This window comes from Fukomys damarensis, unplaced genomic scaffold (assembly GCF_012274545.1).
Source record: "Fukomys damarensis isolate Sample0158 unplaced genomic scaffold, DMR_v1.0_HiC HiC_scaffold_5, whole genome shotgun sequence".
Taxonomy (NCBI): domain Eukaryota; kingdom Metazoa; phylum Chordata; class Mammalia; order Rodentia; family Bathyergidae; genus Fukomys; species Fukomys damarensis.
The window spans coordinates 55,255,174-55,282,188 of NW_022900917.1; the positions used below are offsets into that span (position 1 = coordinate 55,255,174).

Below are 27,015 nucleotides of genomic sequence, written 5' to 3' on the forward strand. Positions count from 1 at the left end.
TCTCTCTCTCTCTCTCTCTCTCCTTTCTTCCCTCTCCTCCTCTCCTCTCTTCCCCTCTACTCTCCTGCACAAATCTTTCTCCCGAAGGAGAAGGATTCCCATGGAGTCATGTCTGCAGTATAGCTGATGACCCAACACTCCAGAGCAGGAAGTGGCAGCTGCTGAAGCAAAGGCTCTGTGTGAAGAATGTGACAAATGTTCATCACACAGCGTAGTACTTATTGGTTTGATCATGTTATATGGTGAGACAGCATATATCAACTCAGGTGTAGGGTGGCTGCTCAAACAAAACTTTAAATCTTGAGTAGTTCAAATCTTCCCTAGTTGGAGGGCCTATGTGAATCTGATTTTGCTAGTATTCCTTTTATTCTACTTAACAAATTAATTACAATAACCTATTTATAAAGGTGATTAATGTAAGTATTTTTTAACAGTTTCACTGGGTATTTGATTTAGGTACTTTTTTTTTTTTATCTTGGTGCTGATCATCAAACCTGGGCCCTTGAACATGCCAGGCATCACCGATCTCTGAGCCATATCCTCACCCCAGTGTGGGTGCATATAATAGAGACTGGTCCTTGTATTATCCAATGCACATGCATAACATCACAATCACCAGTTCCAGTTCAGCCCTATAGAAATATCTCACGCATAACGGTAACCTCATGGCCCCACATGAACTTTCTTTGTTTTGTTTTGGGTACAGGGATCAAACTCAGGACCTTTTGCTTGCAAGGCAGGCATGCAGCAGCACCATTGAGCTAAATCCCCAGCTAGCCCCCCACATGGACTTTCTACTTGGCTATCTTGGGATTCTCTATCACCATTGCTAAGTTCTAGCTAATCTAGCCTGGCCTCTGACTTTTCTAGAACATGTCAAGCTCTTTCTTCCTCAAAGCCTGTGTCCGTTCATATAGAACTAAAGTCTCCAATATTTTCTTATAACTAGCACTTTCATTCACCTATTCTGAGAGAATGTCCCAAAATAGCAAATGTTCCCTTTCTCTTTCTCAAACTTGTGACACACTTTTCTCACCTGCTTTATCCTGTCTGGCCTCCTGAGATGTTATCTGTGCTGTTTGTTAATGGCCATACAACACCTTGTGTCCATACTGTTGGTGAGTGCCTCAGTGTGGCAACTCTGAAAAATTTATTGAGTGAATAACGGATCACTGAGACTGAGAACAAATAAGGGATTTCAGGTGGACCCTCACTGGACCAAAGCTGGGCAAGTTTTTACTACATATTTTCATGTCTCATTTTTTTCTTAAAAACATTCTTTTCTTTTAAAGCTTGTATTGGTTTTACTGAAGCCTCGTCTTGTCACTTTAAGAGGAAGAACGGCCCTGGAGGGAATACTCCTAGGGACATGTATTTCATTAACAGAGTATTATCTCATGGAGTAAGTAGGAACTTTCCAAAGAAGGGCAATGCTTATAAGAACCTCTAAATAATTTTGACTGATTAGCTATCTTAATCCAGTTGCCAGTTAATTGTGTTTGTTTGTGATAAAGAATATGATTTTCACCTACTCCCCCTCCACAATCCGTCTGTGTTTGGAGAAAGCCAACTTCATATCTGTAGCGCACTCTTTGAAGGTGTTTGCAGAGAGGATGAAACCTCAGCTATCACCTGGAGCCAGGAGCTGGGAAGAAGGAATCCCTGTCAAGCCACCTGCAGGTTGGCTAAGAAAGATTCCTAAGTCCATGGCAAACAAGGAGATCTGAAAACAGGTGCTCCCTCCCAATGCTGCTTTCTTTGCACAGGTCACGATTTCTAGGGAAAAATGACTCAAGAGTTGCAATGACCATCACAGTGTGTTCTTTAAAGCAAGGCTTCTCAGACTACTGGGAAGAAGAATGGATGATGTTTCCCTCATTTTGGTCAGTCAAACAGTGATACTTTTAAAATTCAATAAAAATACAGTAAGTCCCTGGAAAAAAGAAAACAAAGGCATACAAATACAGTACAGGTTCACATTTTCTATGTTAAATTTCAGCAGGTGCATTAAGTTACTCTCAAACTGTGCCTCAAGTTTCTGCTTGCTTATTACGGAGTTTGAGGTTTCCGTTAGGAAACACTGAGGGTCTTAAAACAGCTGCACACTCTTTTTTGTAATTTTAAATTATCAGTCCTTATTTTATTTTATTTAATTAATTAATTTATTTATTTTTTGTGGTACCGGGGATTGAACTCGGGTCCTTGCACTTGCAAGGCAGGCCACCAAACCGCTGAGCTAAATCCCCAGCCCATCAGTCCTTATTTTAAAAAATAAAAAGAAGGTATCGAACTGATTTTCTTAAAAAAAAAAAAAATCACTCATAAACACCAAACCAACAGTAATGCCACTGACAGTACTGACTGTTGCAATAGTAGGCATTTGTTGGACAGTCCGATTCCCTGAGCATGGTGAGTGGCAGTGTGGATGTGTCCAGCTTCTCTGCTGGAATTGGGTTTTGGTGTGAATGGAATAGAAAGGCTGAACAGCCAACTGTGTGGAAAAGAGGAAAGAGGGATTCAGAGCTTTCAGGTTAACCTAACCTTCCCATGACCTGCCTCTCAACCGCAGATCTGAATTCTTTCTTCTGCTGCCAAATATTTAAACCTATTTCATTAACCATAGCTACTCCTACATGGCAAATATTTCCCTTTCTGTTTTACTGAAGAAGAAAATAAAGGGGAGTTTCCAGTAGCTGGTCCATTTGGGGAATCTGGTAGCAGAAGCCACAGCTAAAGCATTAAAAAAATTTTTGGTTGGGGAGGGTACCGGGGATCGAACTCAGGACCTTATGCTTTTGAAGCAGGCAGAGGAACCACTGAGCTACATCCCTAGCCCTAAAGCATTGAATTTTTGCCCACAGCTTTTCTGGGCAGTGATCTTTTCAAACTCATCTCTGTGGTTAGCCTGTGACACAGTGTGAATGTGATCCACACTTGGGAGGTGCTGGTTGTAGATCTAATGGGATCAAGCTTTTTGGCCAAAGAACTCTCCTTTGCTAGAAGTTTCTAGACTTAGCTTCTACTTCCTCTTCCTAAGAACACTTGCAATCCTGGAAATGGAAAAGCCCTTGGATTACCATCTTTCTTTTGTTCCCACCCACAAATAGCTAAAGTTGCAAATTTCCCTATATGAAAAATAAGCAGACAAAAATTACTAATTTTTTGTACTGCCCATTACCATACCTTTGTTTAGACAAGGGGTTTAAAGTTGTTGTACTTTTCAGGCAGATACTTGAAGTGTTATCTGCAATTCCTGTCATTTTTAATTACAACCTGCTATGTTCTCAAAGATGCTATATCCCTTCCATTTAAAATTTCTTTATAAATAACCTGGGGATGGTAGAACACACCTGTAACCTCAGCACTCTGGGTGCTGAGAGAGGAGGATCACAAATTCAAGCTCAGTCTGGGTGAATTAATGAAACCCTGCCTCAATAGACAGATAGATAGATAGATAGATAGATAGATGATAGACAGACTGACAGACAGATAAATGGACTGGGAGTATAGCTCAGTCCAAAAGCCATGGGTTCAATCTCTAGTACTGCAAAAGAAGAAGTGAGGCAGGTGTCTTTGTAAATAGCTTTCCTAAATTCAAATGAACTTCAGATTGTATACTTAGCTATTTTACACATTTGTACAGAGCCTTTACAGTGAAAGCTTCCTGTAAGGAAGAGGGATAAAATTGTGACACTGTCAAAATTGCCACAACATGGAGGAATACACAAAGGGGAAATGGGGGGTTTTGTAAAATTATATTTAGGTAAAACAGACTTGGTAAAATACTTTTTTTTCTTTTTTGAGACAAGATCTATATGTAGTTCAGGCTGACCTGAAACACTGGAACACACAATGTAGCCCAGTCTGGCCTCGAACTCTTGGCAATCCTACTGTCTCAGCCTCCCAAGCGCTGGTATTACAGGTGTTTGCCACACACCCAGCTGCAAAATATATTTGAGATGATACATAGCTTTGTTTGTTTGTTTGTTTTTCCCCCAGTACCAGGGATCTGAACTCAGGATGCTTATGAGGCAGGCATGCCCCACTGAGCTAAATCCTTGGTCTGATACAGTGCTTTGTTAGAAGAAGTTGTTACAGTAGTTAATATAGCTTTTTAAAGGATGTGAATTTGGAAAATATACTTAGTTTTATGCAAAAACATAATGATACTTATATAATGTTTTGTGAATATTTTGATATCCATACTTCAGTGTACTCTTACCCATTCAATATTCCCACTACTTCCCTATTTTCCCAGCAAGAGGAAATGGAGTGAAGAAATGAAATTACTCCCCAGAGTAAAAAATAAGGATTTCTTCTATTCTTTTTTTTTCCTAGGGATTGAACTAAAAATAAAGATTTCTTAGCTCCATTCCACAGTTTGCACTCTCTGTGTAGCTCACAATTAACATGGTTTTACACACACAGAAAAGACATTCTGCCATCTTCCACCATGTTGTTATTTTACTTCTTGAAGGACTCTAGTTCATTCAAATCACCAGAGACACTGAGGTTGGGTTGAGGTTATAGAATAATATGTTTCTTATGGAATATTTTTGCAGTAATACTTTATATGTTTATAGACTAATAATCAGCAATGAAACGTGATAATACAAAGTGTCCTAATTTTAGCTCATAAACTCCCAAGGGAATATGCTTTTAATAACTCTCCAAATTCCTTCCAACAAAGGTCCACTCTGAGGATCTCCAAGGAGCTCTGGGAAGCTGTATGACAAGCACCTGAGACTTCTGTTCCCTAGCCAGGTCAGTGATATAGTAACATTAAAAGTGTAAAACCAGAAGTTAAGGGTATAGCTCAATGGTAGGGAGCTTGATTAGTAGGTGCAAGGCTATAGTTTGATCTCTAGCACAGCTGTCCTTCTCCAAAATATTAAACCATCAATTATATTCAGTAGAGTTTTTACAACATAGATGAAAACTGTAATGTATGCTAAGTATAAATCCAAGGTACCTGAAGTACCATTATTTCTAACAAAAAAAAAAAAAAAAAAAATCAAACCTACCTTAGGGCTGGGAATGTAGCTCAGTGGTACAGTGTTTGTCTCGTAAGTACAAAGCCTTGGATCTGATCTCCAGTACTACCAAAGGGAGACAAAAACTACCTCAGGTTCTTAGCTCCCCTAATTACCTTTAAAATAATAAAACAGGAAAGAATCTTCTTAACTTCATATTTTCGGTCTTCTATAAAATAGATATATCCCAGGCCATCTTTTCTGCCTTTTGTCATAAAAGGGAGAATAGATATCCAAAGATTTTTTGAGTTATATTGCCTTTTGTGATTCCAATAGTGTTTTCCTTCCTCGTTCCTTCTGAAAGCCATTTGTCATAATTTTACTAACAGAATTCAGATCACGTAGTTATTTTTGTAAAAACTTAGTCACCTTGACTTGCTCCTCTTTATACCACTTTTTAACAAAATATAGGTGCTTACTAAATACTAATTCATTATAACTCCAATTGAAAATGATGGAAAAAGACTTTATATCCCTTTTTTTTTTTTTTTTGTATCAGGGATTAAACTTGGGACCTTGCACTTTCGAGGCACACAGCATCACCACTGAGCTAAATCCCTGGCCCTTCTTTGACCTTAAGCCCAGCTTCCTATATGTTCATTTTTGGTTGCTAAAGTCTAAATATTTAATGTACTGCTGAATATTGCTGGACACATAGAAAAAAATCAAACTGCCTGTATGAAGTACGTATCTGTCACTGAATTTCCATAGCCCTCATGTTTCTTTTTTTAAAATTGTGGTACAGGGATGGAACACAGGACCTTGTTCTTATGAGGCAGGCACAGTGCCACTGAGTTTAATCCCTGGCCCTGTTCCATTTTTTTAAAAGATTCAAAATGGTAATTCTTTTTGTTGCTATAACAAAGACATTAAAAAGCTTTAACAGTTGATTAATAATAGAATAATTTGATTGAGGAGTATATGGAGGGTTTATACAATTTTTATTTTAGCAACTCTTGAAATAATTCCTAAATATATATTTTTTTAAATTAACCATTAAACCTTGATGAGTAAGGAGTGAAAGAAGCCCATCACAGAGGATCACAGATTGAGTGATCCTGTTGATATGGGATCATGTAAATCTATGGACAGAAAACAGATTATAGGTTTCTTAGGTCTAGAGATTATAAAAGTTTTGGGGGGAGGGTAAAGGGTTAAAATATATAAGGTTTATTTTTGGAATGATGACAATGTTATAAACTTGATTATAGTAGTGATTGCTGTGAACATACTAAAACCATTGAATTGTACATTATAAATGAGTGAATGTTATGGCATGTGAGTTATATATCAATAATGCACTTATTTTAAAAATTAGCAGGGATAATCAGGAAAAAACACAGATACTAAATTTTCTTTCAAACCGAGAATAGGTTAAAAGGAGCAGCCCCTTTTGATAACACCAATCAGGATCTTCTCTCTCTCCTGCCACCACCCTCAACTCTGCAGACTCCGTGAGCAGTAAGTGGATTATCTTCTCTCTTAACATAGTTATTAGAAAAATGCTATGACACATACACCTTTAAAGCAATAGATAAAAGTTTACACTTTATCTACTACTTTATGTCTTATCTGAAACCTGAATTCATAGATATTTCTGAAAGAGCTTTTGCCTAAATGATTGTGCAAATCTATTTCAGAATCCTAAAGATGCCTCTTCGCTTCCTGTCTGGAGTGGGTAAAATGAGTTTTCACCCTGTCATCCTCTTTCTGTCTTATCAAGTTCAAATGGAAATCAAGGATTGCACAGAAATTCTGATAACTAACAAAAATTTAGACAGGTAAGTTTACCTTAAGTTAATCGAGATAAAAATAGCAACTGCAGGGATGGAAGACAATCTATTTAACATGGAAGTCTTCTTTGTTATTCTATAGGTATCTCAATGTACTTTTAGTAAGCAGTCTTATTCTCTCTGATGTTCATTTTGGAAATTAATGAAATCTTCCAGAAGAATTTAGTTTAGTTTTATGTAAGAATTGGGGTTGCATGCAACTGAAAAATATTTGTGTAGAAAATTTTCATCAGTAGTCAATATTTTACCTTTTTCCATAGAAATGAATCAATTTTACAAATGGACTTAGAGGCACACAACTGTGCTCTGTGTGAAGATGTTTTCTTCAGGTGCCTTTGAAATTATTTCTGTGCTTGTTGAGCTTGGTACTAACCAGGTTGTTTTCATTTAAGCATAAGTGTCTGTGACAAGGTGACAAAATGTGGAAATAGCACCAGGGTGCAGTTCAGTTGTAGAAAGCTTGTTTTGCATGCAGAAGCTCTGGGCTCACTACCTCCAGTGCCACAAGATGAACAAACAAACAAAAATGTGGCAATCCCCAGAGTTCTACTTGAGTGTCACTGCCTTGTAAACCAAGGCATTACAGGAACAAGGATGTCGCTCTCATTCTGCTACACTGAGGCTTAGCAATTGTTTTTACCAGCTGCTGTTTAAACATCTTATTTGTCTTGCCTCAGAGGAGAATATTTTTTCTAAGTTTGATTGTAATAATTTTTCTGTTTGGAAATATTTGTTAAAAGAGCAAAGAAGAATTCCTCTAATGTTCTGAGACAAACTACTTTGTTTTAAAATCTATAGATTGGTTTTCTTACTCAAACCAGTAATATATTGTCAAAATGAATAACTTTTACTCATTTTTGGTTCTTTTATCACCCAGCATTTTGGAGAAACTAGTCATTTTTTATCTTTGGCAAGAAAGAAAAAATGGAAAAAGAAAGACGAGAATACCCTTAGCAAAGAATCAGATTTCTTGACAGCCAAGTGATTGACATCAATCCACTTCAAACTACTTTTCTGAAATAAAAGTAAAAAATGTAATTCTTTACTTCCTTTGAACCAGATAATTCCTAAGATACATAGAAAAACATTGTGAATAAAATCTAAGATCCAAAGACATTTTCTTTTTTCAAAACAAAAAATACCCTGACACAAATGACAATTAAAACTTTGAGTTGGAAATTGTGTTTGAGCTATTTATATGTGCTTATTTACATAGTTTCTCCCTTTTTTCTGATTTACTTCAGAAAGTTAATTGGCGAAGAGCTTAATAATTATATTCACTATATTATTCTCATTCTTTTTTTTTAGTTTACTTATTTTTAAATAACACAACCTTGTATTACTATTTGATTGCATATTTAATTCAAATGGGGTGAGTCTGTTCAACAGAATAGATACCAATGCAATTATACTGACTACTCTAAATACTTTCATGTTCTCATGTACAGCAACATTTTGAATTTTAATTCACTGAATAGAGGAGAATTTTGTAGAACAGTCAAGCCATTGAGTTTTACTTAGAATGGGTTCTGAACTTGAAGACATTTATTCAATCCACAAATTAACCTCAAAGTATTAGTTAATAGAAGGTACTCCCCCAAAATATCTAACAAAATATTTTATCTAATATATCATTAATTGTATTTAAGATAAATGCCATTTCTTTCAGCTTAAAAAAAACACAAATTTTAGGATATAGTCATGTTGGACTACTTTTTATACTGGAATTACTTTATTAAGTTAGATCAAACACAGGCTCTATGCCTCAACTAAATGGATATGCTAAGCTGGCTCCAAAGTTGATTTGTGGAACTCATTATGGACTTCACAAAGTGTTCAAGGTTATTTTTCAATTTGTTTCAGCCAGAATCAATAAATCTCTCACCCGTCTTCTTTGCTGTACGTATTGTACTGGTTAATCATGTATATACACAGCACAGCATGTTAGACTCAGAGAAAGAGCTTTCTGATGGGAGCCAATTTTTAACTACCATTCTGTTGAAAATTGAAAACAAAGGAAAATTACTTCTGTTTATTATTAAGGTGTGATATGAACTAAGAGCCATAAATAATCCTGCTGGCCAATTTCCAGGACCAATAAGAGAAGATAGAGGGGGGAAGGGACGAAATGATCTAAAGTTGTTTGGTTGAGGAATCACAACATTTAGAAAATCCATGACATTTTAGGGAAACATGGTGCCCCAAAAGAAACAAGGAAATAGTCAACTCTACAAATATAAAAGTAACCTTTCTTCTTTACATGCATACTTTGAAATGCTTTTTAGAAGACTACATATTAAAACTTCAAATTCATGTGTGTAAATGGAAAAGAGAAATTATGGCAGAGAAATTCTTTTAAAAGTCATCTCTACAGTAACCTCTTTCTCCTGCTAGCTTAATTTTTCCTGGACTATGCTGTTTATATTTAGAAATAAAATTGCAGGTCCTCTCTAATGGTGGATGGATATAGCACATAATTCAATGGTGTCCAGGCAAACTAATTCTGCCCAAACTGCTGAGAAGACACTGCTGTGGGTGTCAGAACACCTGAGCTCCATCTTATCCAGCTCCATATTCTTGAGCCCCATTTTTTTACACCGTATGCCACTGTCTGCTTTTGGTCAGTCATCTTGCTTCTTCTTCCATAAAAGAGGGGTTTGTCGTAAATGATGTTACGTGCCTGTCAGTTCCCACATTCTAGGCTATCATACTCTACACGGTAGTGAGCTTTCAAAACCCCCACCTCTTTGATGAAGTAGATAAATAAGACATTTTTAAACCCAGGACATTCTAGTATGCCTGAAAGTCAACCTGGGGATATGGGAAGTTTGAGGTTATTTTTCTGCACCTCATTCTTATGTAGTATGCAAGAATTTCTTACCCAAAGGGCTCCTAAAATTAGGGTAAGGATGGGCCAGGGATTTAACTGGGCTTTTAATGCAGAAGAAATCAAGTACAAATGCAGTACAAATCAAGACAACTTATTTTTATTTTTCAATTTATTTTTTTATTTTTTGTAGTGCTAGAGATTGACTCCAGGACTTTGAGCATGATAGGCAAGCCACTATCTACCACCGAGCTATACCCCCAGCCTAAGATTTTACGTGAGTTTAAATAGAGGTACCTTTAACATTCTGAATGAAAACAGCTTTTGTGTTTAGTAAATTAACAAATATAAATAACAATCCCAGAAAGAGTCATATTTGGGAAATAATTTCTAGAACTAAGTCACTTACTTGTTTGCTAGAAAATAGGAGTTTAAGGGCTGGGGATTTAGCTCAGTGGTTCTGCCGCCTGCCTCACAAGAACACGAGTTCGATCCCCAGTACCAAAAAAAAAAAAAAAGAGTTTAGGAAACAGAATGTACAATATTGCCACCTTTATTTAACTTTAGTGGAAATTACTTACTGTAGACAATGAATATTTGAGTTAAAAAGCACTGTAATAGCCTCACATAGAGTCTAAATAAAAATTTTGTATGTCATAATACCATTGAAAATGTTTAGCATTTCTCTTTTCCAATCTTTTCCGGGTGAAAGCTTTTTTTTTGGTGTTTTTTTGTTTGTTTTTGGTACCAGGGATCGATCTCAGGACCCTGAGCTTGCAAGGCAGGCAGTGGAACCACTGAGCTAAATCCCCAGCCCTTAAACCCTTATTTTCTAGCAAACAGGTAAGTGACTTACTTCTAGAAATTATTTCCCAAATATGACTCTTTCTGGGATTGTCATTTATATTTGTTAATTTTTAAATCAGTGTCACAAGTTAATGATGGCAAATCTAATGACCACTTAACTTTTGTTTTTGTTTTTTGTACCAGGGATCGAACTCGAGACCTTTCACTTGGAGGCAGGCGATGGAACCACTGAGCTAAATCCCTGGCCCACTCAGTTTTTTATTACAACTCTTTTTGAGATTTAATTCACATATGCAATTCATTCTTTTAAAACTTACATTTCAGTTGTTTTTAATATATTTACCGATATCTATAGCCACCACCACTCTGTTTTCAAGTATTCATCATCCTCAAAAGAAAGCTTTAGCAATCACTCTAATTTCCCCTAAACCTGGCCCTAAGAAAGCACTAACCTGCTTTCTGCCTTACTAGTTTTTTCAATTTTGAACATGTCATATAAATGGAATCATATATGTGATCTTTTGTTACTGAATTCTCTTAGAGGACTGTTGTTTTGTGTTGTTTTGTTTTTGGTATCAGGGGTCAAACTTGGGTCCTTACACTTGCAAGACAGGTGGCAGAACCACTGAGCTAAATCCCTGGCCCTTAGAAGAGTGCTTTGAAGGCTCATGCATGTTGTAGCATGTAATATTTCATTTCTTTCTAGATAAATATTATTCTTTCGTATAGATATGTCATATTTTATTTATTCATTTATCAATTACTAGATATTTGGGTTCTTTCTATTTCTAAGGCTATTTTGAATAATATTGCAGTAAGCTTTTGTGTACCAATTTTTGTGCACTTATGTTTTCAATTCCTTCAAGGTAGAATTGTGGGACCATCTGATCATTCACATTTAACCATTTGAGGAACTGCTAGAATGTTTTCCAAAGTAGCTGCACCATCTAAAAATCCTACAAGCAGTATATCAGTTTCAGTTTTTCCATATCCTCTCAAGTACTTAATATTATCTTTTCGATTAGCTCTCCTACTGGGTCTGAAATGGTATCTCTTTGTTGTGGTTTAATTTGCATTTCCTTAATGACGAAGGATACTGAGGGCCTTTTCAGATGCTTATTGGCCATTTGTGTGACTTTTTTAGAGTGATGTCTATTCAAACTCTGCCTATTTTAAATTGGATTATATTTTTTATTATTACATTGTAAGAGTTCTTTTCATATTCTAGACACAAGTCCTTGAAGAGGTATATGATTTACAAATGTTTTCTCCCGAGGTCTTTTTTTTTTCTTAATGATATCCTTGGAAGAAGAAAAATTATTAATTTTGATGAATTTCATTTTGTCTGTTTTTTTCTTTGGTCACTTCTGTTTTTGGGTCAGATGGGAGAAATCATTACCTACCCCAAGATGATTTATGCTTGTGTTTTCTTCTAGCAATTTTTCAATGTTAGCTCATATGTTTAGGTTGTTTGATCTATTTTTTGCACGTTTTTGTTGTGGCAAAATACAAGTAACAGACAATTTTATACCTTCATCATTTTAAGTATTTCAATAGTGTTAATTATATTCATGCTGTTGCATGACCACAACCAAGTCTAGAATTAGTTCATCTTCCCCAGTTAAACTTTGTATCCACTAAGCAACATCTCCCATTAGCTCCCTCTTTGCAGCCCTGCAACTGCATTGTATTTTTGTCTTCATGAATTTTACTACCTCACAGAAAGGAAATCATGGAGGACAAATTCTTTTGTGACTGGCTAATTTCACTTAGCATAATGCCCTTAAGGTTCATGCATATTGTAGTGTATATCAGACTTTCCTTCATTTTAAGTCTAATACTCTTTTGTATGGGTGAACCTCATTTTGTTTAGATATGTGATCTATTTTGAGTTAAATGTCACTTATGGTGCAAGATAGAATTCCAACCAACCTTATTCCTTTGCCTTTGGAAGTCCAGTTGTCTCAGCATTATATACAACCCATTCTTTTTTTAACCAGGAGTCAAATGCAGGACCTTGTGCTTGTGAGGAAGGTGAAGCAAAACTGAGCTAAATCCCAGACTTCAACCAATTCATTCTTAGCACAGATAAGTAACTGAATTTAAATTATTGTTTGAAATTGGGTGGCAAGGGGGTGCTGTTTCAAAAGATACAGGATAGCCACAGCTGGGCTTGGTGGAGTACACCTGTAATCCCAGCACTCTTGAGGCTGAGGCAGGAGGATTGCCACAAATTCAAATTCAAAGACAGCCTGGCCTCATAGCGAGTTCAAGGGCAGCCTAAAAAAACAAAAAAAAAAAAAAAAAAAAAAAAAAAAAAAAAAAAACAGGATATATTCAAGACACTTTGTGTTGCAGTTGGCAATATGTACTTAAGATAAACTTTGTGATATCATAGTTGTTTCTTTTTCTTTTTATAGTTGAAAAGTAGATTGTTAGTTCTTATGCTGCTTTAAATGTATTGTGAAACTAATATAAACAGCAATTTAGAAAAAATTCCATATTTACTATCACTGCCAGTATTTAAATATAATAGTCTTCATAAAGTGTGCACGTGCACATATAAATCGAAAGAACGTTACGAAAGTAACTTCTGGCTTCCTCTTCAGTTAGAACGTCAGTCAAGAATCAATATATACCTGACTACCAATAGGTGGCGCTAGACATTTAGTCAGGTTTGTATTCATTTTTCAGTTGCCTGAAATACACGTAAGTATAAAATTATTCCAGTGGAAGAGGAAAAAAAAACTCTAAAAAAGAGACAAAATAATTAGTAGAAAATGCTCTCTTTTCCATGCCCAAATGCAATGAATTTAAATTGCTAATAAGTGAAGGAAATTAACACAGAAACATGTTTCCAGGTTTGAGTTGCTTCAACATTCCAAAAGAAAGACCCTCTTTTAATTACTCGGGTGGCCCTTAAAGTCAAGCACGCAATTCAGCTCTCTTGCATCCATCAAACAGAGTCAGAAAAATGGAGGATTTTACAATTTTTTCTTTAAGTTCTGAGAAAAGAACAAATTAAATTACAGCAAAGAAGGATGTAGAGCTGGCTCCAGGTAGACTGTCACATAACATAAATAAATGAATGATAACCAAACAGAATTAAATTATTTGTATGCATTTCCTATGTTATTGCAACAGTTGTCAATCTTAATGCTTGGTAGATTAAATTATACACACATACACACAATTGTTTGTTGTTACAACAATGTTGGAAACCTAGAATCATTCAAAAGCTAATCTTCCACATTAAATATGTACACATTAGAAGAATACTATATATTAAGCATAATGTTTGGGCTCTATTTTTGTGTTGCCCTTTACCACAGAGGGATTTAAACAAGTAAACTTCATTCTATCATTTAATGTACTCAAGGTAGCAAATTCAGTATGGAAGTTAAAGATTTGAACTGTAACATTATGATTTTTGAAGGATATTAGTTCAAATTGAGATGATCTCAGGTACATGGAAATCTGTATTTGTTTAGAGGTTTAGTTGACAGGAGTTAATATGTACAATGGGAATTACTGGCTTGAATATTTCAGTGGATAATCTTTCTGAGTTATGAGTAACATTCAACAAAGCTGTTTATTCTCAAAAAATATTGAGAGCTCTCCATCCTTAATGATGGGGGAAGAACAGCTGAGTACCTGCCTGTGACAGAGTTTTCTGTAGGAATTTTATAAAAAATTGTTTATTTTTGCTCTCTTTTAAAAATTTTTTCAGTCAAACAAAAAGGGTGGACTTGTTTTAGCTGCAAAAAGAATGACACTGTATTCCTTAAGATAACCCTAGAGTATGTTCAATTCTTTTTATAGCTTTGGGTAAATTTAGGATGATACAATAATTGCTCCAGAGTCCTAAACTGAATATTGAATTTAAAAGATCTCTGAAACTTCACCTAATCCTAGTTCAATCCACTTCTGCAGATGTGGATGACAATACTAAAACTTTTCCAGATGTCTCTGAAACAGAGAAAAAAATTTCATTTATTTTTCAACATCCATGATGAGAGTAAAAAGCTTCTAGTTCTTTTTTGTGTTTTTCTTGAGGTTCAATTTATTTCCACACTAGATCCTCATCATTTTCCCCCTTTGGCATAAGGTCAAGCCTAGCATACTACAATGGAAATTGTGCACTGTGTTTATTCTTATTAAATTGGAGATACGTGCCTAGATAAGCAAAATAAATGCAATTTCACAAAATCTTCCCTCCAGTAATAAACATTTCAAATGAATCCAATTTCAATTCAACACACATTAGTTCATTTAAAATTTTTATTGGATTGCTTGAATTTACTTCTGTATGTCTTTCGCAATTTATATTTAGTATTTCATTTAGCATTTATAAGAAACTATTGTCCTTTAGTGCGGCCCCATTGGATGACAAGTACACTTATTATCACAATCCAGGGAACTCCTTGAAGGTAGAGGAACTGTGGTTAGATTAAACAAATTCAAGTCCTTAGATGGCATTGAGATGATCCAGTGTTCTGGGACTGTCTTGAATCTTAAGTTCTCTTCTTGGTTTTCACATAATGAAAGATTTAGCTAGTATTTTTCAAAATAGAATTCATGGGCCTTAGGAAATCTCAAATATATTTTTGGGAATCTATCGACTTGTTAATGCAATTTTATAGTTTGGGGTTACTTGTTTTAAGAAATCAATATAGCTATAACCCTCCTCCTAAGCAAAACTTTCAATCTTCTGCTTAGCTTTGTGTTTGTGTACAATGGCTCCAGTTAAACCATTTTACCAGTCAGGAGATTAAAAATACAAAAAAAACAAGGGCACAAAGTACACTTTAGTCATGCTTTTTTGCTATTGAAATCACACTCCTCTAGTTTATTAGTTTGGATGTTTGACTTTTCTGGTCTTTTTGTTTGTTTTAGTGTTGGGGATAGAAACTACCTCTGATGTACACCTCTGTCCTTGCTATAGGTTTTCAGAGTTTAGATGGTGTTTAGGATTTTCTAAATGTCATTTAAAATGTTATTTTAAAATATAGACAGGTTTGGAAAAAACTTTTTAAAAATTCTATACCAAATAGTTGATGCCACATATTGTTTACAATATTATAGTGTCTGTATGATTATTATTCCTATGAAAATTATATTTCATTTACATAGCAATTACGGTTAGCAGTTCAAGTTCCAGAAATTTCACTGTCAAAATGGCTAGAAGCTAGTATGTTACTGATATTGGTCCCAAAGTGTATTTATTAATTGGAATGAAGTACGCTGTTTTCTTTTTTACTAGGCCTATGTATGGATCTCAGTGTTTCCCTCATTTTAGGCAAGCATTCTACCACTGAGTTTATAGCCTCAGCCTTGTAAAGAATTTTTTGTTGATGAAATGTGTGCTCTAGATATCTGGCAATGAAAGATTACATGTGTCTTTTGCTCTACATCAACAGGTTACAAGATTTTAATCCCTTCTTAAAAGGCTTTGGTACAATTAGAAAGAAAATAGAATGCATAAGTCATATGTTAATTAATAACCAGAGAAATCTGTAATAGTACCCTTAGGCAAACATATTAAAATTTTGGCTCAGAACATGAATATTCACAATTAATGGATAAATGAAATTGTAAAGAACTCTTAACATCAGTTTTTTTTTTTTTTTCCTGCCGAGTAAGTCATAAAAATCACTTTGACTTTCAGTGTTCGATTTTGTTGTTGGTGGTGTTGGAGTTTGTTTTAGAATTTCACCTTAGGGGAGTGTGACCCTCCAAAGGGTTTGTTCAACTCACTTGTCCTTACATTGGAATACAGCTGTACTCATCATTGCAGTCATATAGCTGTTCTTTGGAGCATAGAGAGGGAGGGCTTCCCAAAGCACAGAAGACCAGAAACTGTGGATTTAAAAAAATGTATTGCTAAAAATGAGAACCAAGACCTGTCATGTAAAAGTACAAGATCCCAGTAATGAATGTAACTGTACTGTATACCTAGAATGTACCAATAAACTCAATAAAAAGAAAAAATGTATTGTTAAGTGTTTATATATCAATAGAAGCTATTGATATTTACCAAAAGGATCAAATGGTGGGTCCCCATATGGATGCAGGCCAATAATTCATGGAAAATAGGCAACACCTTTACCATAAGGAGGAGCTTGGATTGGGTGATGGAATTTTATGCCAAATGGAATTTTAGAGGGATTATAAGTGATTAAGTAATCACCTATCAGGTCAGGCCAGGGTTTGCCTATAGTTTACAAGTTACTTAGATTTCAAAACTTTGGATAAAGAATGGTGAACTCCAGCAGAGTCTACTGCTTTGGAAGTTATGTGGTTTAGAGAAAATTACTTTCAGAAGCCTCTAGATATAATTGTTTCTAAACTGAGAAATGGTACAACTCCAGATATAAAGCAGTGGCTGTCACATACAGTGCCACACATTTTACAAACATCCCAAATATGCATTCTTTGAGTGTTAGTTAAAACAAATCTGGCTAATTTCTGCAGGAGGGGAATTGATTGGGGTAGTATGAAAGATAGAAAAATGCAAAAGGACAAGCTGAACCAAGAAAAAGGGTGGGATCCAGAGGAGAAGACTCAGGGTTGTGGTGGAAAATTGGATCCCACATTCCTTCTGTTTGATGCTACAGTCAAAACTGGGAGCAAAGTGAAGCCCTGCATGCAAAGGTAAATAAAATGTTGCCCAGTCGCTCTCCCAAAGAGGTAGGAGATGCTACTTTCTTCACCGCAGATGGAGATGGGGCAGTTTCTATCATTCTGCTCATAACTCCAGCATCAAGACCTTGTTCTGGAAGAACCCACTCACTTCCTGTGCTTTCTATTCTCAATTAATAATGCATTATAGGGCCGGGGATTTAGCTCAGTGGTTCTGCTACCTGCCTTGCAAGCTCAAGGTCCCGAGTTCAATCCCTGGTACCAAAATAATAAAATGATGATGATAATAATAATGCATTGTAAACTGATAAGGAAAGAAACCAGCAAACAAGGGATAAGAATCATTTGTGTAGCATAATGGACAACCACCACTTAAAAGTCTAGTTTCAGGGCAGGGGATTTAGCCCAGTGATTCTGCCACCTTCCTCTAGCAAGCACAAGGACCCAAGTTCAATCCCAGGTACAAAAGAAAAAGAAAAAGAAAAAAGAAAAAAAAGTCTAGTTTCACCTCTTGGCCCTGCTACTGATTGTATGTGACCTTGGGCAAATCATACTCCAAGTCTCTAGTTTTTAAAGCAGGTAATTATGATGGCAGCATTCTTAGGTTGTTGCGAATTTCAAGGTGAAGGCGGATCCTGAGAGCTTGGAACAAGGTAAGGCACAGCCATGCTCACACTTCCTGTGTCCCCATGCCGACTCCAACATTCATCTTTTCTCGGCCCAATTATAATCAAACATCTAACCAAACACAGTCAGTCAGGAAGCCCTACTATATATGCTTGGCTACCCTTTGGAAGGAGTGCAGTTCTCAAAGGTAAATGCAGCAGGCAAGAGAATGAATAACTGGGCGTGAAGACCACGCCCAGTGAGTGACGGTAAAGGTTGCGGAGAAGCTGGTCAAGGGCACGCGCTCACTGTGCTGTCCTTCATTCAATTTCTACTCCCTCTAGCACTGGGAAGATTCATCCACACTGGGATTGTTGGGGGCCGAGATAATGTTTTATGATGATTCTAATCGAATTCCTCCCTTTGAATATCAGCTAGTTATTCATTAAACTGATAATCTGAAAAGAAGACAAATTTAAATACCTGTATCTACTATTTAAAAACAAAAAATTCAGCACCATAAGTCAGAAGATTATAAAATAGAGTTTTTTTGGCTATGACTTGTACTCTGAGTACATTTTGGCTATTCTTTTAAAATTATTGTACATGAGAAAAAAAAACCAAAATTATTATACACAGTGTATTAACTACTGTGTTGTTATTCTCTAATTATTTTGTTATGAAACTTTGTTTAATTTTTCCATAAAAGTAAGAAGAGTGCTTTTTTCATAGTCTCCTTATTAGTATCTACTTGTATTACATTAAAATAAGAGAAAAGAAAGTCCACCTATTTTCAAAAAAACTTCCCCAGTGTGCAACGCTCCAAAAGTGGCTGAGCAGCTCTGAGTTCCACACTTTGCATAGCTGACGTTTGCAGACTTCATGTGGGCCAACTGAAAGATTGTAAAATGCTAACTTTTCATCTTAAAAAAAGAAAAGTAGAAAAGAAGTCCAGTTCTGAAAACAGAGGAATCACATCAGGAGAGCAGTGACATATTTGAGCTGGATAAGATGATCGGTAGGGAAACTCAGCCCTGCGGTTCCCTGCAGCCTCTCATTTCTGAAATGAAATTGTACATCAGGAATACTAGACTATCAAACCTCATAAGTTCAGGGGATAAAAGGATCAGAAAAAGCAAGGAAGAAACTGTGACCACAAATGTGGAACTGTTCTCAAGGCACAGCAATCTCTTTCCTTTGCATTGGTCCCCAACTCCTGCCGGATCTCAGTGATGGACTCAGTTTGGAACTGCTTTCTCTGATTGCCTGGTTTTGTTAGGGTCCTGCTAAGGGGGAGGCAGAGGGTGCTCAATTCATCTCCCTGCAGGGATGGCCAGGAAGTGACAATGCTTGGTTAAAACATGCAACTACTGAGATCCGAGATGAGCATACCCTTAGCAGAGAGTGGTATTACAATGAAAACACTGGCAATTCCTTGGTGGGGTTCACTCATTCAGGGGAAACCTTTCTAGGAGCAGCTACACAGTCTGATTATCCCACCTCCAACTATCAGGATATAGTCTCCACCACTATGTCATCGACTTTCTCTGAAATAAGCAATCAGAGATAACATTCAGCCTGGTGAATGATAAGATATCAGCTGAGAGAACCTTTCTGAACAAAGTAAAACTAAGGAATATCTAAGAGTCCACAAAGTACAAGCAGTCACCCTACTTTGGCCCAGCTGGTGATGGAGGGAAGATTAAGAAATGACAGAGATTAGGACCCCAGCTAAAGCCACAGCAGTACGGCAGGAACCAGGAGCAGAGAGGGAGAAGGAGGTGAGCAGTCTGGTAGTCCTTTAGGAGGGGACAAGGGGACACCTGTCAGAGGAGCTGCCCTGCTCTCTGGCAGAGAAGTTCCTGTTGGTTGGAAAGGGGGCAGAGCTGGATCTCCACCTTCTCCTCCCTGAGGATGAGGGTGGCTGAATTGGGAGTAGGAGACTTCCAAACTCTGGAGAACCTTTGGGAGGGGATGTGTGCTGTGATTTAGAAAGAGCCAACCAGGATAAATAGCTTGGGGCCAGGGTAAGAAAAGGAGACCAGCGCTGGAGGTGGGGAGATGTTTGCTCTCTCTGCTGATCTTTCATGAGGGCACCCAGATAGGGACAGTCCTACACGAGATCATTGGTCACACTCCAAAATAAATCAGCAATCTGGAAGTATCACATACCTTTTTCAAAAGTGCTTCAAACTTCTAGAACTATCTCATAAAAGATTATCGAAAGCATTTCTTTTTCTACCAATTATTCTGTGAGTTATGATGCTTCTCACCCCCAGTAAATGACATTTGATTTCATCTGTGCGTGCTGTAGGTTCATTCAAATCCTCTCCTGCTGAGGTCTTATGATACAGGGAATGAACACAGGGCCTAGGGCTTGCCAGGCAGGTGCTGTATCACTGAGCTACATCCTGGCCCCTCCTGCTGAGTTTTAGCCTCTGCAATTTATGTGTCTCTGGGCTCTCCTCACTTTGGCCAGGATGTCCAGGAAGATGGGACCCATTCAGGGTTGGAGTGTAGCTCAGTTAAAGGTTGCCTGACTAGCATGCAAGAGGTCGTAGGTCCGATTCCCAGCAAAACAAAAGAGGGGGAGCAGTTCTTTTCAGTCTCTCACAACTCCTTGCCAAGGCCTATGAAAGTAGGCTTTTAAATATACTAATTTTGATCCTTGTAATAATTAAGTCTTTGGTTACATTTATGAAAGGAAAACCAAGATGATTGTCATTGACTGATGCAATAAAAATAATTCCCAATGTAAAATGTGGAAGTTTACTACATTCCCGACCAATCAGGAGTAAAGATCAATTAGAGGATTAAAAAAAATGCTTAAATTTCCAAAAATCAGTTGATACATAGACCATTTTTAGTTTTAGCAATACACCAGAAGTCCTCTCCAGCTTAGGAAAGATGTTCTTTGATGACTTTGAAAGAGAATAACAAACTACAACTTAAATTAAAAATATAGAGGGCTGAGGATTTAGTTCAGTGGTTCCACCACTTGCCTTGCAAGCGCATGGTCCTGAGTTTGATACCTGGTACAAAAAAAAAAAAAAGGCAATTAAACTTCCTCTGGAGAAAACCTAAACATATTTTTAGGTGAATTGAAAGTTAAGCACATAAAGTTATTTCAGTCACTATATAACTTTTATTAATATAAATATTTAATAATTTATTTTTCTGATGAACCTTGAAATTTTTCTTTGAATACAACTGGCTAATAAAAGACATAAATACAGGGCCTTGGGGCCGGGGATTTAGCTCAGTGGTTCTGGTGCCTGCCTTGCAAGTTCAAGGACCCAAGTTCTATCCCTGGTACCCACCAAAAATAAATAAAAATAAATAAATAAATACAGGGCTGGGGATTTAGCTTAGTGGTTCCACCTCCTGCCTCACAAGTACAAGGTCCTGAGTTCGATCCCCGGTACCAGAAAAAAAATAAAAGACATAAGTGTGACTTTTTCTCACAAAAAAAAATGTAAATATCATGCTTTGTACTATAGGCTTAAAAGTAGTTACATATATTTAAGCTTAAAACCGTTGCTACATTACCTTAGCAAAAATTTAGTAAAAAAAAACCAAGAAATGAGAGTCATCATGTGTTTCATCTATTTCCTATTAAAAACAATTCTTAGATATTGCTGGAGACCAAAGTTTTGAAACATAGTATTTTAAATGGTTTCCACAATTGTAGATGCTGACACTGTATATATTATATTACTCACCCTACCTGGAACCTAGGCCTGGAAGTGTGATGGATTGTGCTCTGATGGAGAATGCTCTGGCAAAAAGGCCTCAGGCATCTTCACAGCCAGTCCAGAGAGGAGATAAGCCATTTCAGGCAAACAGTCTTTATCCAGCCTTGGAATGCACCCAAAGGAAACAAGAAAAACTAGTGACATCAAAAAACTTCTGTTGACTTTGGAGAATCCAAATCAATAACAGCAGAACACAGGGCAGATGTGCTGAGGTTGAGCCTGCTCCAAGACAGCAAAAGGAATGTTAACTATGAAAAAGTAAGAGGAAATGGAGATGGAAACTTCCAGATTCTTCTGTCCCTTTGTCTACACGCAATTAATTAGGTTATTTTTTTAAATTTAGCCTCATTATAATTCTAGGGTAGCATTTTCAGTTTTCCCTTTCCTTAAACAAAAACACAGTATTAGACGTTTCAAAATCTCAGTAGCTACAAGATTTTTCAAAATCCATCATAGACTTTTTCCTGAACCCTAGACTTTTGTGCTCAATAGCATGCCGGATACCTAAAACTTAAAATTTCAAAAATGGAACTAAGACATCTTAAAAAATCTACCAGAGCTAATAAATGATTTCAGATTATAGGGTATAAGATCAATTTTTAAAAGTCAGTTGTATTTCTGTGCAACAGAAATGAAAAATCCTGCAAAGAAATTAACTCATTATTTTTATAATAGCATCTATAATTTTTAAAATGTTGATTAATAAATTCAACAAAAAGTACAAGTATAATAAAAAGGGAAAACATTATTGAATAAAATTAAAGAAGTAGAAATACTCTGGTTTATGAATCAAAAGATTTAGAAATAGTTAAAATGGCAGTACTCCAAAAGTGGCCTATAGACTCAGCACAATTGCTCTCAAAATTCCATCTTACTTATTTGTACAAATTGACAAGCTGATCTGAAAATTCATATGGAAATTAATAGAATCCAGACTAGCAAAAAAAAAGCTTGAAAAAGATGAACAAAGTTGAAGGATTCCCATTTCTAAATATCAAAACTTACTAAAAAGTTGCAGTAATTAGACCTGTGTGGTTCAAGCATGAGTACAGATACAAAGTTAAATGGAGTAAAATGAACAACCCACAAACTTCTACATTTATCATTTATTGAGTGTAGAGAAGAGTGCCAAGACAATTCAATGAAGGAAAGAACAATTAGTTTCCAATAAAATGGTACTAAATATCCACATGTAAAAGAATGAAGTTACACCTCTTCCTCATATATAAAAATTAATGCAGAATGAATCATAAACCTAAGGTTAAGATCTAAATATACACAACTTTTAAAGAGGACATAGTTTAAATCTTCATGATCTTGATTTTTCTCAAAGGGGAATGGGCTCAAGAGATAGAAGGACTAGGGTGAGAGGGGAGGGAAATGGGATTAAAAAAATTAAATGTGTTATGTTCATGTACCAACTACACACAAAGAATGTAAACATTATGTGCTGCAAATATGTGAAAATAAAAGGAAGGGGATCAAGAGATGGGGGATGAGCGAAGATAAAGGGTTAAAAAAGGAATGAAGATATGTGCATGTATAAAGAATATTAACATCCTGTACTATAAACATAAAGACACTCATGAAGAGGACTTCTAGCACTGCTTCAGCAATGGCAAGAACGATGGGATAAGCATGTTTGAAATAAGGAGTATTTTGAGGCGGTTGATGCCCATGTCTCTTTTACTGTAATACAATTTTTTTACTTAAAAAAATCTTCATGATCTTGGATTAGGCAGTCATTTTTTAGATATGAACACAAATAATGAAAAATGGACAAATTATATTGTTTGAAAACACTTTAAAATAGAATCCATAGGTGTTGGGACTATAGCTCAGCAGTAGAGCATGCTTTCTGCAGAGTTTGGTTCCTAATGGGTGTGCAACACACACACACACACACACACACACACACACACACACCCCAGGACATCAGAGAAGATATTTACAAACCATGTCTCTAATAAGGATCCAGTATCCAGAATGCATGAAGACATATTACAATTCAATATTCAGTAACAAAAAGAAAATAACTTCATTTTTGTTAGATTTCCCTCACCCTAAGACAGCTGCTACATAAAATAGCTGCCTTCTCCTTCACACAATACCCTGCTTCCCACTTAAAATATGGCTTCTCCCACCAAAGGACAGGCTCCTTCCCAATATGCCCCTTTTCCAGACTCCTCCAATCCCTAGCCACTCAGCCTAGCTCCTACAAGCCCCACCCCAGCTCCTATAAGAAGTGCTCCCTGTCTGAGACATATTGCTCTCTCCTTTATTCAGAGACAGCCTGGCGGATTGTTCCTACAATAAAGGCTTGTTGTGGTTCTGGTCTGATCTTGGTTTTCAGCTCTTTTACCTGACAATTTTAAAATAGGCATATGAATGTTTAAATTTTACCATTCCTTGAGAATGCATTTACTTAACAATAAAAGGAATTCAGATATAAAAGATGCTTTTATACTTTAGGACAAAAGCAATCTAAATACTAGTCAGAAACCAATATATAATTTTAAAGTTTCTTTGGATAATTCATATAATGAATATTCAAATATAGATAAATGAAAGCTGGCAGAATATTATTGTCATAATTTTGCATGTTTCAGTAAATCCTCATTACCTTCTCCCTACCTCTTGTATTATAATGATCGTGTTTTGGTATTTTATTATTCTTGGAGTTTTATTTTTAATATAACATTTTGTTCTCTATCTTTATTTGTTTATTTGTTTGTTTGTTTGGTACTGGGGATTGAACTCAGGACCTTACACTTACTAGGCAGGAGGCAGAACAAGTGAGTTAAATCCCCTGCCTTGCTCTCTATCTTTAAAATAAAGGCATATGACCTGAATAGACATTTACCAAAGAAGATACACAGCTGACCAAAAAGCACATGAAATTAGGCTCAATCATTAGTCAATAGGAAATACAAATTAAAACTATAATGAGATACCATTCACACTCATTAGAATTGCTATATTGAAGAAAACAATATAACGTGTTTAAGAGGATGTTGGAACATTCATAAACCAATGATAGGAATGAGAAATGATGTTGCCAACTGGGAAAAGGTTGGAGCAGTTTCTCATTTAAAGATACCATTAACCCAGCAATTCCATACCTACATATATATTCAAGATAATTGAAAATGTATGTCTATGCAAAAACTTGTACACCAATGTTTATAAACATACTACTCACAATAGTCAAAGAATGGTCACAACTTGTTTATCAGTTAACAAATGGGTAAATAAGTTGTGGCAAATCCATACAATGAAAATAACGTTAGCCATAAAAGACACAAAGTATTAGTGCATGCTTTAACAAAGATAATACTTAAAAACATGCTAAGTGGTATAAGCCAGAAAAATGGTCACAGAACTGTATGATTTTGTTCATATGAAATGCCCAGAAGAGCCAAATCTTTGGAGACAGAAAATAAATTAGTCATAGCCAGAGGTTGGGAAGGATGAGGCAATAGGAATGTCTGCTACTATTATTTTGTTTTGTTATGTTTTGTATTGTTTTTGAGAAGTGATGAAAATATTGTAGAATTAGCCAATGGTAATGTTTAAAACCTTGGGGATGTGCCATAAGCCATTAAAAGGGTAATATTTTACTATAAAAGTCATATCTCAATTTTAAAATTAAAAAAGACAACAGAACTTTCCCTAACGCCAAAAGTCTTCCTTCTTCTGTTTCTCTGCCTCCAGAAATCTTGTCAGCTGCATGTCTTTCTTATCTTTACTCTACGTTTCCTTAATACTTGACTTTGTTGTCTTTTGAATTTCTCAAATCTATTGCTTCTCTCCATCTCCACACTCACAAGACTGAGGTCTACCACTTCATCATTTCTTGCCTGCACCGCAATGGCGATCGTGTTTCCAAACTTGTCTCAGGATAAGTTCTCTATGATTCACTCAAAGGAAGTGATCTTTCTAAATATACATATTACATTTTATATTAAATCAAGACAGTCATTCCTTCTTTGTCTCTCTTTGAAGTTTTAATTTTTCCTTCATACATGAGAGTGAATAAATATATATGCTTCTTGAGATAGAGCTATGAAAAGTCAAGGTGTCAGTCAGCTTTAGAGAGCCTGTAGTCTAGAGGGAGTCCCATAAAATAAGCAATCAGGATCTAATGTGGTAAGTGCTATGTCAGGGTCATGAGCAGGAGCAGTCAAAGGAGGCTGAATGTCACCGTAAGGAAATGAAAAACAGGAGGTGATATGTTTGTGTTGGGCAGATGGGAAGTGGCTTTCTGCATTTCCATAGGTAATTATAACATCATTAAGGAAATATGAAAAAGCCATTAGCATTTCACAGATGCTTCTTAATCTGTCTGTTTTTAAATGGTGTTCAACAGAATCCAACTATAGTTGCTTGTATAATTTTTCAAAGTGTACATAAAATGATATTTTGGTTTTGCTGGTTTTGCTAATTTATCATGAGTTTAAATATTTGATTAATTTTAAGTAACCTATTTCTAAATTTCTTTCAAAATTGACTTAAATAACAAGTGCATGTAATACCAACATTTCCATAAACAGCTCCACTATTAAAATGGCAGAATTATGTAAACTAAGTCTTTGTAATAAGCAATAAACTTTGTCTATATTTATTTGAATACCCAACTGACTGTATAGAGGACACTTACAGCATTGACTTGCAAGCCTGGGATGCTAGAAAAATAAGGAAACAGCATTTCCTTTCTTTGGCAAGATCTGTATATCTGCTATCTATGGGGACCTCTTGACTCCTCTATTCTATGTATAGCCTTGTTGATCTACGTGGTTCTCTAAAAGGCACACACCCAGTGTTTTGTTTCGAATGAATAACACTAGTGAACAAACTCTCTAATAAACCCAAAACATTGTCCTAGGAGATGGCAGAAAAGGAAGCTATATGGATAATTTAAGTAGGTTTTCTCCTTGACCCTAGAGTCTTTCTGTCTCAAACTAATTTGAAGGATGGACTCTTCTCACGTTTAGCTAATGAATGCATGGAGGGCAGATGGGGAATGAAGCTGCTCCTTGCTTTTCTGAAAGCAGAGGTGTCTTTCTCTTGGAAGAGTGTGTGTGGGCTAAATAAGCTGCCTCCTTATAGCCATTAAAACACGAAAAATAAAAATTGAAGGAAAAAGTGGAAATAGAACTTTCCATTCTAATGAGGAATGGAAAGAAGGGTTGGAGGGAAGGGATAGGGAGGGGACAAAAAAATAATTAAGGTGTGATCATTATGTACTGCAAATGTAAATAAATAAAATAAATTTAAAAATATTTTTTTTAAATCTTGTGTGTTGGGCAAGGTGGAATGTACCTGCAGTCTTAGCCTCTTAGGACGCTGAGACTGGAGGATCACACGGTTGAGGCTAGCCTGGGCACTTGGTGAGACCTTGTCTCAAATAAAAATAGAAAAGACTAGAAAATGTAGCTTAGTTGCAGAGTGCTAACCTAGTGTGCACAAGCCACTGGGTCTAATCTCCCACACCACAAATAATAATAATAATAATAATAATAATAATAATAATAATAATAATAATAATATGG

At 36.1% G+C, this 27,015-nt stretch overlaps 1 long non-coding RNA gene across 1 annotated transcript in view; it reads left to right on the forward strand.

Annotated features, from left to right (window-relative positions):
* The window catches only part of LOC104853215, a 12,898-nt gene extending 6,410 nt beyond the window's left edge, over nt 1-6,488 (forward strand). Inside the window, exons 2-3 of the long non-coding RNA XR_777717.2 lie at nt 4,691-4,764; nt 6,407-6,488. This is a non-coding gene — a long non-coding RNA (uncharacterized LOC104853215). The remainder of the gene's footprint in view (nt 1-4,690; nt 4,765-6,406) is intronic.
* Nucleotides 6,489-27,015: the final 20,527 nt, after the last annotated feature.